The 15543-nt window shown below is 40.3% G+C and overlaps 1 protein-coding gene across 3 annotated transcripts in view; it reads left to right on the top strand.

The window, feature by feature from the left end:
* ssbp3b (single stranded DNA binding protein 3b) overlaps positions 1-15543 on the top strand; it is a 63614-nt gene that overhangs the window by 14996 nt on the left and 33075 nt on the right. The gene's annotated exons all lie outside the window — the stretch shown is intronic.

The raw sequence follows: 15543 nt of genomic DNA, 5'->3' as shown, positions 1-15543 counted from the left end.
GTACCGAAAAGCAGCTTTTACTCTCCAGACTAATTTGTAGTAAATGTAGTATTGTTAATTGGCTTTGCCTGTTTGGTCTCTTGGGGGACATTTGTGTGTCATTGTATCTTAAATTGCAGAATTAAAGGAGGTGTTGCAGATTTTAGAGTACTTCATCTGTGGTTATTTTGGTTGTTGTTGTTGGGGGATCTAACACATTTGATCTTCCATGCTAATTTTTGTGATTTATAATATCATAAACAGCCCCATCTTTGCATATATATTTTTTATCTTCAAGACAAATTGATGTTTTCTTTCCCACATAATGTGATATATAAACATAAGCAGATCTGTTTTAAAATGCACACACGCACGCAGAATCATATCATATTGCAGTGCTTTGGTTTGTCTGAGCTCATTTTCATAACATGGAAAGCATTGAGAAATTGAAGGAATGGCAAAACGCCTGTGCGCTGTGCTGTGGTGCAGCACGTTGATAGTTTTTGTGTGGCGGTTTCCTCCGACATCTTACTGTTTCCCTTCGTCGTTGTGTTGGTTCTCCTTGTGTTCGTTTTTTCACATTTGGGGTCAGGCAATTGTGCGTGGACAGTTCTGGTACTTGGACATTAGCCTTTGTCTCAGTGTGGGGGGAGGTGAAGGCTGCTCTGTTAGCCGGCAGCGCTTGTAAAGCCCGAGTAATTTACGCCGGGCCTGACAAACGCTCCCCAAGGGGCCCTGTCGCCATGGTGTCAGAGGCTGATTGATGGCTGTCACGGAGCTGAGGGGCAGATTGGAGAAGGGAAGGGGAGTGGCACCATGGCATATGCCCAGCGTCCACCATGGAGGAGCACAGGGAATAAATTAGGAAGGGGGTGGGGAGGAAGACGGGGTGGATATGAGAAGTGGAAAGAGGAGAGAGGGAAAGAGCATCCAGTCAGGATCCACAGTGGGTTTTATGATGTTGATTGATGGTTAAACATTTACAGGCTAAACATAGGAGTTGATTTCTTCTGAGCGGTGGTTCTAGTGGAAGAAGTGAGGCTGTTAAGAGCAGCAGCGTCAGGATTTGGTGGTTGGGTGGTCTGTACTGTGGCTCAGACCTCCCCATCAGTGTTGCTCCTTCATCCCCTACTTTCTGTTTATCTCTCTGTTTTCAAAGTTACCTCTAACTTCTTAACCATCTTTGCTCTTCTGTTTCTGTCTGCTTTTCTATTCCCCTCTTACTTCCTCTTACTTTGTTTTAACAGGAGCACAAGCACGTCAGTCACTGCTCCAGACTTTTGTAATCCCCCTCAGTGCTTCAAGGAGTCACGGAAAATTTGTTTGGGTGGAAGTGCTTGTATGCTGTTTAGCGTACGCATATATATACATGCTGAATCATGGTGGGTGACGGAGGGTGGGGGTCTGTCTTAAAGGAGCCTCCCAAGGGAAGCTGCAAGAAAGGCCTCAGACAAGCGCGTCACAGCCTCAAGGCATGGTTCAGACATCTGCCCCTTTCCTATACCAGTGAGTGTGGGGAGAGACCAAAAGTAGCATCAGGCTGTCTGGGACCATCCAGTTAGTACAGCTGGGGCTTTACTGGGACCTGATAAGGATCTAACATCACATGCCAGGGAGCCGGCCACGCACGTAGCTTTTCAGGCTGGTAAACATTATGTCTTTACAGGCCTTTTTCCAGGAATCAGCTAATTTATGGTCGGGCAACAAAACCACAGTAATTGCTGTGTCGTTATGTAGTGCATATACTGCACACATAAGAAACCGTAATACAGTTGTACACAGTGTAACATCTGTTTACACTTAAACAAGAAAAATTTGCTGTAAGACACTTTTCTTAAAAAAAAAGAAAAAGAAAAACAAACAAAAACTAGAGGGTTACTCATCAGAGTGCATATCATCTACAACAGCATTTAATAAAGTTAGCCTCAACCTGTATCATCTTCCAGGGGTCGAAATACATTTTTTAACCTACTTGCACTGGTGCTAGTAACAAAAAAAAATGTTTACACCAAAAAAATTACTTGCACAACCAAAAGTCAGTCTTATATCAACCTTAAAACTCCTCCTCTGATGTGTCAGACTCTTCCTCTCTCGGGAGAGTTTGAGCGGAGAGCAGTGGCAGACATTTTTTTTTCATGTGCGCATGCATGAACGAATCGTCCGTGAAGATTATTTTATTCATTAACTACACAGATGTATAATAAAGCAAATTGTGACTGGTTTATAACACAATTATGACAGAGTTTGAGGGGAGAGAGAGCGAGGAACTACGGAGCCCTGGAAGTGTCATCGCAAAATGTTTTGTATGTGGAGAAAATGTGCGCACATTCTATGATATTGTGCGCACATTTTAAGCATCGTTTGAGTAAAACAAGGGTACGATCTACTTAAATGTGACCACAATTTGTAAAACGTGCACGCAATATTGTCTTGAATTGTTGGCTATTAGCCAACAAACCAGGAGACAGTGTAATACATTTCCCTATTAGAAATGGATCTGGTCAGGGTATATCATCATGGTTTTGGCGCACAAGGATATACAAAGAACTCCAGCTACCCAGCATGACATCATCTGGAGTTTAAGCACATTAAAAAGGATGCTGAGGGCGAAGCATCTCCCCGTCGTGAGGATGACAGTTTAGGTCATATTATGAAGTTCATTTTGAACGAAAGGAAAACGTGCGCACGTTTTATTAATTCAAGGGCTCAATTAAAGGAAAATGTGCGCACGAATTATCACAGCCAGGAAAACATGAGCACGTTTTATTAATTTGACAGCACGTTTTATTAATTCGTGGGCTCAATTAATGGAAACCATACGCACAAATTATCATGTCCAGAAAAAAATATCACTTTAAGTGACCTCTCCCAGGTTCCGTAGAGGAACCGCAGCAGCATCCAGTTTTTTTTTTTTTTTCACGTGCACGCACGAACTAATCGTCTGTGAAGATAATATTATTAACTACACGGATGTATAATAAAACAAATGGTGACTGGTTTATAACACAATGATGACAGAGTTTGAGGGCAGAGAGAGAGGGAACCGCAGCCAGTTTTTTTTTTTCCTTTGTTTACATGTGCGCACCCGAACACAACAAATAGAGCAGAGCAACTCCCTCCGTGTGTGAGAGTCATAAAACGCAGGGAAGACGAAGACAACACACTGGAAATAGTTTTTTTCCCTTATTTATTCCTTTATTGGTTCATTCTACTGGTGCTTATAGTTGATAAAACTTGGATAAAGTTACTTGCACCAGTGCAAGTGCAGTATAAAATTATGTGTGCCGCTCGAATAATACGTGCACAAACTAGCACATGCACTTACTATTTTGACCCCTGTCTTCTTTCGGCTGCTTCCATCAGGGGTCGCCACAGAAGATGAGTCATTTCCATTTCATCTTGTCCTGTGTATCTTCCTCTGTCACACCAACCACCTGCCTGTCTTCCCTCAGCATATCCATAAACCTCCTCTTTGGCCTCCTTCTTCTTCTCCTGCCTGGTGGCTCCATCCTCAGCATCCTTCTCCCTATATACCCTGGGCCTCCCCTCTGCACATGTCCAAACCATGTCAATCTCACCTCTTTGAGTTTGTCTTCAAACTGTCCCACCTGAGCTATCCCTCTGTTATGTTTATTCCTAAGACCCCTGTCACACCTTGACAATTTAGCCAGCATATGCCAACTGTATTAAAATGCTGGCATACGCAGGCATAGGGCTAAGAAGTTATGGGTAAGTTTTGTATAAGTTAAGAGCACATTGAAGCATGCTGATATATGTCATAATATGTATAATATGCATAATAGTATGTTGCAAGATTTTGGGCATGCACAGTATTTTCAACGCAGGCCAGTGTATGGCTCATATGTCCTGCATACGGGGGTGTAAGTTGTAGGCAGATAACAGATAATTATCGAAGATAATGTTTTCATTATCGGATTATCTTTTTAGATAACTTTGAAAACCATTATCGGACCAATTATCTTCTGATAAATTTTTGTCCGATAACTTTTAGACCGATAACGTAGTAAACAAAGCTGAACAGCAGCAAACATTTTTAAAATTTAAAATCAGTTGAGCACCTACCTGATAAAAGTTTCCTAAAAGATGTATGGTTCCAGAAGAGAGCCGCATTTATGAATAACTACTCTATCCTCTGCAGGCAAAGGAGAACTGGTTACCAAAAAAAAGAAAAATTATTTCCTTTCACACCATACTGATACGCTGGCAATATCACTCAAGTCATCCAGAGGCATACATTTTTAACTTATGGTTCAAATTTTAACCAAACTAATTTTGGACAAGTTATTTAAAATTACTGTGATGTCTGAAGTTTTATAAAGTGAAAATATCAGTTATATGTTTTAGTTTTAAAGTAATGTGCTAATTTTTAAGGTTTTAGTGTGGACATGCTGTGCCCAGCAGTGCATTATGGGTAATCTCAGTACATTCACGACAGGACAAATGCATTTCAGACACTCTGATCAGGCTCCAGGGACAACAGCATTAAACTCTAGTGCCTAAAACTCTCATGAATATATTCTCTGGGTTTATAGACGTTATTGTATTTGCGTTTGTTAAATTCCACGCATCTTAAATGTAGCAGACATGGATTATCTGGAATTTTGTTTTGGCAAGTTTTCATGGTCTCTACTGCCATCTACTGGCCAGTAGTGTTCATGGCAGTTCATGGCAGTATTCGTCCTGAAGATGAGCAGACACTGTATGATATTTTTAATCACAAGTTAAGTTTTTCAAACTTAATTTACAAAAACTCTCGATGGGAGACATCAAAGTTTAAAAACAAAACGACAAAAAACATTACAAGACAGCTCTGCAGTGTTTGCACATGCACAGTGTGAGCGGTTGGACGCTTGTAGGTCTTCATCAGCCGCAGGATACCCTCACGATGGCCGACCAGAATAATATCAAACAGATTTGATTTTCATTCGACCATACGATCGGCGATCAGGAAGTGATCGTGAGATGTTAAACGCAGCTTGTTACTCCATGTACACTACACAATGCAGGACTTAAATTAACCTGAAACTCGGTCCAAAAAATTCTCGCACTAATGAAAAATCATCTGAAAAAGGGCCAAAACTCGCACAGTGTAAAGCCAACATTTATATGTCAAGACAATATTGAGTGCATGTTTTACAACATGCACTCAATCCCATCGTCACGTGTTCCGAAGAGGAAGCAGAGACTGGGGACTCAGAGGCGGACTCATCCTTTACCCAGGCCGAAGTCACCGAGGTGGTTAGAAAGCTCCTCGGTGGCAAGGCTCCTGGGGTGGATGTAATCCGTCCTGAGTACCTTAAGTCTCTGGATGTTGTGGGGCTGTCTTGGCTGGCACACCTCTGCAACATCGATCGGGGACATTGCCTCTGGATTGGCAGACCGGGGTGGTGGTCCCTCTGTTTAAGAAGGGGGACCGGAGGGTGTGTTCCAACTATAGGGGGATCACACTCCTCAGCCTCCCCGGTAAGGTCTATTCCAGAGTACTGGAGAGGAGAATTCGACCGATGGTCGAACCTCGGATTCAGGAGGAGCAGTGTGGTTTTCGTCCTGGTCGCGGCACACTGGACCAGCTCTACACGCTGCATCGGGTGCTCAAGGGTTCATGGGAGTTCGCCCAACCAGTCCACATGTGTTTTGTGGATCTGGAGAAGGCGTTCGACCGTGTCCCTCGGGGCACCCTGTGGGGAGTGCTCCGGGAGTACGGGGTCCGGGGTCCTTTGCTAAGGGATATCCTGTCCCTGTACGACCGCAGCAGGAGCTTGGTTCGCATTGCCGGTAGTAAGTCAAACCTGTTTCCAGTGCACGTTGGCCTCCGCCAGGGCTGCCCTTTGTCACCGGTTCTGTTCATTATTTTTATGGACAGAATTTCTAGGCACAGCCAGGGTGTAGAGGGGGTCTGGTTTGGGAACCACAGAATCTCATCTCTCCTGTTTGCGGACGATGTGGTTCTGTTGGCTTCGTCAAATCAGGACCTTCAGCGTGCACTGGGGCGGTTTGCAGCCAAGTGTGAAGCGTCCGGGATGAAAATCAGCACCTCCAAATCCGAGGCCATGGTTCTCGACCGGAAAAAGGTGCTTTGCCCTCTTCAGGTCGGTGGAGTGTCCTTGCCTCAAGTGGAGGAGTTTAAGTATCTTGGGGTCTTGTTCACGAGTGAGGGACGGATGGAGTGTGAGATCGATAGACGGATCGGTGCAGCATCTGCAGTGATGTGGTCGCTGTATCGGACCGTCGTGATGAAGAGAGAGCTGAGTAGGGGGGCAAACCTCTCAATTTACCGATCGATCTACGTTCCGATTCTCAGCTATGGTCATGAGATTTCGAAAGAACGAGATCGCGAGTACAAGCGGCCGAGATGAGTTTCCTTCGCAGGGTGGCTGGGCGCTCCCTTAGAGATAGGGTGAGGAGCTCGGTCACTCGGGAGGAGCTCAGAGTCGAGCCGCTGCTCCTCCATGTCGAAAGAAGTCAGTTGAGGTGGCTCGGGCATCTTTTCCGGATGCCCCCTGGACACCTCGCTGGAGAGGTGTTCTATGCACGTCCCATTGGGAGGAGGCCCCGGGGAAGACCCAGGACACGCTGGAGGGACTACATCTCTCGGCTGGCTTGGGAACGCCTTGGGGTTCCCCCGGAGGAGCTGGGGAGGTGTGTGTGGATCGGGAGGTCTGGGCGGCTTTGCTTGAGCTGCTGCCCCCGTGACCCGACTCCGGATAAAGCGGAAGAAAATGGATGGATGGATGGATGTTTTACAACATCATAAAACGTGCGCACATCATAAAACTAATAATAAAAATAATAAAACTAATAAAATGAGCGCACATTCTCTCCACATGCAAAACATGTTGCGATGACACTTCCAGGGCTCTGTAAAAATGCCTCTGTAAACACCAACACACGTCACATTAACGTGTTGGTTTACATAATGAATGACTCAACCAATCAGTGTTTAGCAGAGGCACTTTTACCCAGAATCCTTTGCGATCTGTCTGTGTTTGTTACAAAACCTCAGAATTAGTGCATTATTCAACATTAAAAGATATATGTTACATTTTAACTTTGTACAAATGACAGAATTGACATTAATGGAGTTATTCTATCAGTATTCATTTTATTTATACACCAAACCATAAGTCAGTATGACTTTATTTTCCAAGACCTCCGCCTGACCGGAGCGTTGTGATTGGGTAGAGAGCTGGGCTTTATGGCTGCGCTCAGCGTGCCTTTGTGTTGTAAGCCGTGTAGTAAGTAAGAGCTTTCAGCAGGGGGCAGGATGTTCAAACATAGAAGTGCGGGCTCATTGTTTGGGTGTTGTCGTTTTTTATGTTTCCATCAGCGATCGTTTGTGTAAAAACTCATTCAGTTTATTAGTAGTTGCAAATATACCAGAAACAATGCTGGAATTTATTGGTTATCTGTTATCTGTAACTTCCGATACATTTTTGAGTGGTTTATTGGTTTATCTTTATCAAAGATAACTTTTCAGTTATCTGATTATCTGTTATCGAAGTTAATTTTTTGGTTATGTGTGCCCACCACTGGTTGTAGGTAAGTTATGCGATTGCTGACACACGTTTCTTTTAAGTTACTGATAAGTTGAAATGCGTCCATTGATGCTGTCCATTGATTGGTTCAACAACTGAAAGCTGCAATCCTCATGCGAATAGTTCAGACTGTTTCAATATTAAAACCATCACACACAGAATAAATATAAAGTCTTAATCTTACCTTTTTGTTTTAGTCAGATTCATCATCACAGCTTGACGAAAACATCAGAGTTCTCCCCAGAAATTTTTAGTATAGTGGTGCTGTTAGCAACTATAATCTGTAGCGGTGCGCAACGCTTCCACTCGGGGTCCTATCCGACCTTGTGTCTTGAAGTCCAAAGACAAAACTTATTTGAAGTCTAAATTAAATTTAAAAAATTTTTAAATTACTCTGTTTGGCCTCCGTGTGGAGGGGAGAGGCCGTGCAACAGCGTGCGTGTGCTCGATAATGTGCTTGTCAATATTTATGTGTTCTGCCTGCCAAACAAAAGGGTTCTACCGGTGGGGGAAACGCAACCCAAGCCAGACCTAATTGTTTTGACCCAGACCATACCGTGCAGTACCGACTCGGACTGCTCGGTGGAAACAGGGCTGTCAGCATACGCTTACTTATTACGAATTAGTAATAAGTCTATTTGTTGACTTAAAAAAGGCTTTTGATACAATCAATTATAGCATATTATTTAAAAAGTTGGAACTTTATGGGATTAGAGGAGTGGCCCTGAACTGGATTAAAAGTTATTTGCAAAACCGGAAGCAGTTTGTTAAAATCGGGGACTGCGGTTCTACATATCTGGACGTTGTTTTTGGGGTTCCCCAGGGCTCTGTGCTGGGACCAAAATTATTTATTTTATATATTAATGATTTATGTAAAGTTTCCAATGTGTTTAAAGCAGTTCTCTTTGCTGATGACACAAACCTGTTTTGTTCTGGGGAGAATTTGCATCGATTATTGTTTGATTTGAGAGTTGTAATGATAAAGCTGAAGAGTTGGTTTGACATGAACAAATTGTCATTAAATTGGTCAAAAACCAAAATGATGTTATTTGGAAATTATAAATTGGATGTACAAATACAGTTAAATATACTTGGGGTAAATCTAGATTGTGTCAAGGAAAATAAGTTGTTAGTTAGGTGTGATTATTGATGATAAAATTAACTGGAAAGCTCATATTCATCATATTCAAAAGAAAGTTTCTAAAGGTATTGCAATACTGAATAAGGCAAAGTATATTCTAGATGGTAAATCACTACATACTTTGTATTGTGCATTGATTGCACCTTATTTGACATACTGTTTTGACGTTTGGGGTAATAACTATAAAACTACTTTACAATCATTATTCATCCTTCAAAAAAGAGCATTAAGAATAATTCATAATTCAGGGTTTTGGGATCATACCAATCCGTTATTTATTAAATCAAAGATATTAAATCTTTATGATATGATTTCATTTAAGACGGTTCAGCTGATGTATAAATAAATAAACAATTACCTCTCAGAATTCAAGAATATTTTTACGCTGAGAGAAGGAATGTATAATTTAAGGGGTACGTTTTATTTTAAAAGTGCGGGCACTAGGACGACTAGGGGGTGCTTTTGTGTTTCCATTTGTGGCCCAAAAAATGGAATAATTTACCAGAGAAACTTAAGCAATGTCCAGATATTAACCGGTTCAAACATTTATACACACAAATGGTATTTTCTAGATATGTATTAGATTAATAGGGTTGAGTTGTGTTATATGTAGAGGCTGTTGTACTGGAACCTTTCTTTTTTCTTTCTTTTTTTTGTGAGTTGTCTGGAGAAATATTTGACTTCTTTTATATGTAACTATGTGCTGCTGTGTTCAGATTGTGTTGGATATAAATGTCTATGAACAGGCGTATATGCCTGATTGATTTTATACAGGATGGTAGGCATGGATAAGCGTTGCTTCTGCCTACACCTTTAGGCACCATGTATTTGATTTATTTTCTTATTTCTTTTTGTTTTTGACAAAAATATAAACGCAACACTTTTGGTTTTGCTCCAATTTTGTATGAGATGAACTCAAAGATCTAAAACTTTTTCCACATACACAATATCACCATTTCCCTCAAATATTGTTCACAAACCAGTCTAAATCTGTGATAGTGAGCACTTCTCCTTTGCTGAGATAATCCATCCCACCTCACAGGTGTGCCATATCAAGATGCTGATTAGACACCATGATTAGTGCACCGGTGTGCCTTAGACTGCCCACAATAAAAGGCCACTCTGAAAGGTGCAGTTTTATCACACAGCACAATGCCACAGATGTCGCAAGATTTGAGGGAGCGTGCAATTGCAATGCTGACAGCAGGAATGTTAACCAGAGCTGTTGCTCGTGTATTGAATGTTCATTTCTCTACCATAAGCCGTCTCCAAAGGCGTTTCAGAGAATTTGGCAGTACATCCAACCAGCCTCACAACCGCAGACCACGTGTAACCACACCAGCCCAGAACCTCCACATCCAGCATGTTCACCTCCAAGATTGTCTGAGACCAGCCATTCGGACAGCTGCTGAAACAATCGATTTGCATAACCAAAGAATTTCTGCACAAACTGTCAGAAACCGTCTCAGGGAAGCTCATCTGCATGCTCGTCGTCCTCATCGGGGTCTCGACCTGACTCCAGTTCGTCGTCGTAACCGACTTGAGTGGGCAAATGCTCACATTCGCTGGTGTTTGGCACGTTGGAGAGGTGTTCTCTTCACGGATGAATCCTGGTTCACACTGTTCAGGGCAGATGGCAGACAGCGTGTGTGGCGTCGTGTGGGTGAGCTGTTTTCTGATGTCAGTGTTGTGGATCGAGTGGCCCATGGTGGCGGTGGGGTTATGGTATGGGCAGGCATCTGTTATGGACGAAGAACACAGGTGCATTTTATTGATGGCATTTTGAATGCACAGAGATACCGTGACGAGATCCTGAGGCCCATTGTTGTGCCATACATCCAAGAACATCACCTCATGTTGCAGCAGGATAATGCACGGCCCCATGTTGCAAGGATCTGTACACAATTCTTGGAAGCAGAAAATGTCCCAGTTCTTGCATGGCCGGCATACTCACAGGACATGTCACCCATTGAGCATGTTTGGGATGCTCTGGACCGGCGTATACGATAGCATGTACCAGTTCCTGCCAATATCCAGCAACTTCGCACAGCCATTGAAGAGGAGTGGACCAACATTCCGCAGGCCACAATTGACAACCTGATCAACTCTATGCGAAGGAGATGTGTTGCACTGCATGAGGCAAATGGTGGTCACACCAGATACTGATTGGTATCCCCCCCAATAAAACAAAACTGCACCTTTCAGAGTGGCCTTTTATTGTGGGCAGTCTAAGGCACACCTGTGCACTAATCATGGTGTCTAGTCAGCATCTTGATATGGCACACCTGTGAGGTGGGATGGATTATCTCAGCAAAGGAGACGTGCTCACTATCACAGATTTAGACTGGTTTGTGAACAGTATTTGAGGGAAATGGTAATATTGTGTATGTGGAAAAAGTTTTAGATCTTTGAGTTCATCTCATCCAAAATGGGAGCAAAACCAACAGTGTTGCGTTTATATTTTTGTTGTGTGTGTGTGTGTGTGTGTGTGTGTGTGTGTGTGTGTGTGTGTGTGTGTGTGTGTGTGTGTGTGTGTGTGTGTGTGTGTGTGTGTGTGTGTGTGTGTGTATATGTATGTGTGTGTGTGTGTATATGTATGTGTGTGTGTGTGTATATATATATATACACATACAACCCCTGGCAAAAATTATGGAATCACCGGCCTCGGAGGATGTTCATTCAGTTTTTTAATTTTGTAGAAAAAAAGCAGATCACAGACATGACACAAAACTAAACTCATTTCAAATGGCAACTTTCTGGCTTTAAGAAACACTATAAGAAATCAGGAAAAAAAAATTGTGGCAGTCAGTAACGGTTACTTTTTTAGACCAAGCAGAGGGAAAAAAATATGGACTCACTCAATTCTGAGGAATAAATTATGGAATCACCCTGTAAATTTTCATCCCCCAAACTAATACCTGCATCTAATCAGATCTGCTCGTTAGTCTGCATCTAAAAAGGAGTGATCACACCTTGGAGAGCTGTTGCACCAAGTGGACTGACATGAATCATGGCTCCAACACGAGAGATGTCAATTGAAACAAAGGAGAGGATTATCAAACTCTTAAAAGAGGGTAAATCATCACACAATGCTGCAAAGGATGTTGGTTGTTCACAGTCAGCTGTGTCTAAACTCTGGACCAAATACAAACAACATGAATGAATGAATGAATGAAAACTGTTTATTTCGAACATTTGATACAACAACAATTACAAGATAGATCAGTAAAGACAACAACAAAAAAATTCCTACTGTGTACCCAACATGTCCGAAAAGGGGTAGGGTGAAGCATCAGCTTATTTATCCCTACCCCTTCTTCCCCACAACCAGTAATACCCTTTGCCACATATACACATAAATTCCTACACACCTAAACCGATATCAATATATATATATATACATATATATACACACACATACATATACTCATCAACATACACATATATACACATATATATACACAAACATAAATATACACCTACACATACCTACTTACATACAAAATACTATATATTTACAAGCCGAAGCAAACAACAAAAACACCCTAACCCTCATTACCCTTCCTCCTCCCTATACCCAGAAAAAACCATATTTTTGTACCGCTGTTTGAACTGGTTCATGCTTGGACATTGCTTGAGCCCCACTCCCAATCTGTTCCACATCCTCACCCCACAGACAGAAATACAGAAACCTTTTAATGTTGTTCGTGCCCACTGATGCTTTAAATTAAATTTCCCCCTCAGACTGTAATCCCCTGATCTGTTAAAAAACATATTTTTAATATTTGCTGGAAGTAAATTGTTTATTGCTTTATACACAATTTGTACTGTTTGAAAATGAACCAAGTCTGTGAATTTTAAGAATTTGGATTGTAAAAATAGTGGATTTGTATGATCTCTATAGCCAGTATTATGAATAATTCTTATAGCTCTTTTCTGCATTACTGACAGTGATTGTGTTGTACCTTTATAAGTATTACCCCATACCTCTGCACAGTACTGTAAATATGGTAAAACCAGTGAGCAGTAAAGAATGCGGAGTGAGTTGTGGTCCAGAATATGTTTCGCTTTGTTTAGAACTGAAATGCTTCTTGACAGTTTACTTTGTATATGTTTTATATGAGTCTTCCAGTTTATCTTATCATCTATTATCACCCCCAGAAACTTATTTTCATGTACCCTTTCAATATCTACCCCCTCGACTTGTAACTGAACCTGTATATCTGTATTACAATAGCCAAATAACATGTATTTTGTTTTACTTAAGTTTAATGATAATTTATTTCTGTCAAACCATATTTTCAATTTTCCCATTTCCATACTGATCCTCCTCAGTAACTCCTGCAAATCCCCCCCTGAACAAAAAATGCTTGTGTCATCTGCAAATAATACTAATTTTAATATTTTGGAAACATTGACAATATCATTTATATAAATTAGAAACAGTTTGGACCCAATACTGACCCCTGTGGGACGCCACAAGCATTGTCCAAGCATGATGATGTATATTCCCCCAACTTCACAAACTGTTTTCTGTTACTTAAGTAGCTTCTCACCCAGTGCAACACCAACCCCCTAATCCCATACTGTTCAAGTTTATTGATTAATATGTCATGATTAATTGTATCAAAAGCCTTTTTAAGATCTATAAATATTCCAACTGAATGTAATTTGTGGTCTATGGCGTTTGTAATCTCCTCAACTGATTCTATTAATGCAAGTGATGTTGAACTATGTGCTCTGAATCCATATTGACTATCAGTAAGTAATTTATGTTTATTTATGAATTTGTCTAATCTATTATTGAATAACTTTTCTAATAATTTGGAAAATTGTGGAAGCAAAGAAACAGGTCTATAATTTGTGAAGTGGTGTCTATCCCCAGTCTTATACAGCGGCACAACCTTAGCTATTTTCATTTGATTGGGAAATTTACCGGTTTGAAATGATAAGTTACAGATGTATGTTAATGGTTCTACAATCCATTCAATGACCTGTTTTACCACCACCATATCAATTTCATTTAAATCGGTAGATGTTTTATATTTACAATTATTCACAATGTCTATAATTTCATTTCCATCCACTGCTGTGAGGAACATTGAACAGGGATTTCTTTCTATGAGATTATTATCCCAATCCTCAGGTTGGGAATCGGGAATTTTTTCTGCCAAGCTTGGTCCAATATTTACAAAAAAATTATTAAAACCGTTGACTACCTCATCCTTATTTTCCTTCTTGACATTATTATCAATGAAATACTGAGGGTAACTCTGTTTTTTATTACCATTTTGATAATGCTATTTAATATATCCCATATTCCTTTAATATTGTTTTTGTTATTATATAATATGTTACTATAATATTCCTTCCTACATACCCGTATAATATTAGTTAATCTATTTTTGTATTTCTTATATCTATTTTCTGCCTCTTTAGTCTTTAGTTTTATGAATTCTCTATACAGTGTATTTTTCTTATTACATGCATTTCGTAACCCTTTCGTCATCCATGGTCGAGCTTGGATTTTTTGTTTTCTGTAGTCTTGTTTAATTGGACAATTTTTATCATATAATGATGTAAATATTTGTAAAAAAGTTTCATATGCACTATCAACATCACTTTCACTGTATACCTTTTCCCAGTTTTGCTCCTGTAAATCCTTCTTTAGTGTGTTCATGTTTTCCTCTGTCCGCACTCGCCTGTATTTTATTTTCTCCTCTGGCTGATTCCGCCGATGGTTTCTATTATAAACGATGAAAACTGGTAGATGATCACTAATGTCATTGATTAATAATCCACTCACAGTGTTATTCTCAATATCATTGCTGAATATATTATCAATTAAGGTGGCACTATGGGATGTAATTCTGCTTGGCCTGGTGATTTTGGATATAAACTCATACTGTACATTATACTGATAAATTCATCTGTTATTTTATGCTTATTTGGATTGAGCAGATCAATATTTAAGTCACCACAAATGAACACAGTTTTTTGATTAGTTTTTGAGAACATTTTTCCATACAGTCAGTGAATGTTTCAATACTAGATCCTGGTGCTCTATATATACAGCTGACTAATACATTTTTGCTTTTTTCTTCACATATTTCAATAGTTATACATTCTAATAAGTTATCAATCACAGTTGTCATATTGTCTACTATTTTATAATCCATGTTCTTATCCACATACACAGCCACTCCTCCTCCACTCTTATTCTTTCTGTTTACACAATTAAATTCATATCCATCCAGTTCAAAATCCATTCCTTTATCTTCATTGATCCATGTTTCTGATATAGCAATTATGTTAAATATTTTTTTAAACTGACTTAAATATTCTTTAATGTTGTTAAAGTTTGCATATAGACTTCTGCTGTTGAAATGGATTATTGATAATTTGTTATCCGTTTTAATGATCCGATTAAACTGTTCATCTGTATAATAGCAACAACTGTCATTGATATTTGAGAAGAAATTATTGTCTGGGTCTATATCGTGCTCCAAGTCCAGTACATTGTGGTCTGTGTATTTAAATGTTCTCAGTTCTACTTTCCATGATCAGCAATCCTTTGAGTTATATCCTTCTTGTCTCCAGATGTAGATGAATAGGTAGTAGATGAATAGGTTCCTCTGGTCTGTGTCATGGTGTTGTGATGTGTTTGTGTCCTCATACCTTATTGGTCATATCTGTCCAGATCCTCGCTTTAAGAAACACTATTGTTCATATTTGTCCAGCTCCTCGATGTTCCTTATTGCCATGACTTTTGCTTGTTCTGGTGATCCGTTCAGTTTGATGAATATTTTACAGTTTGAAGTCCATGTGTGCTGGATTTTTCCCTGTTTCTTCAAGAAGCGTGCTTTC

This window comes from Thalassophryne amazonica, chromosome 10, assembly GCF_902500255.1.
Source record: "Thalassophryne amazonica chromosome 10, fThaAma1.1, whole genome shotgun sequence".
Lineage (NCBI taxonomy): Eukaryota > Metazoa > Chordata > Actinopteri > Batrachoidiformes > Batrachoididae > Thalassophryne > Thalassophryne amazonica.
Note: the sequence above shows the minus strand (reverse complement) of the source record. Positions and strands in the feature narration are given on the sequence as shown.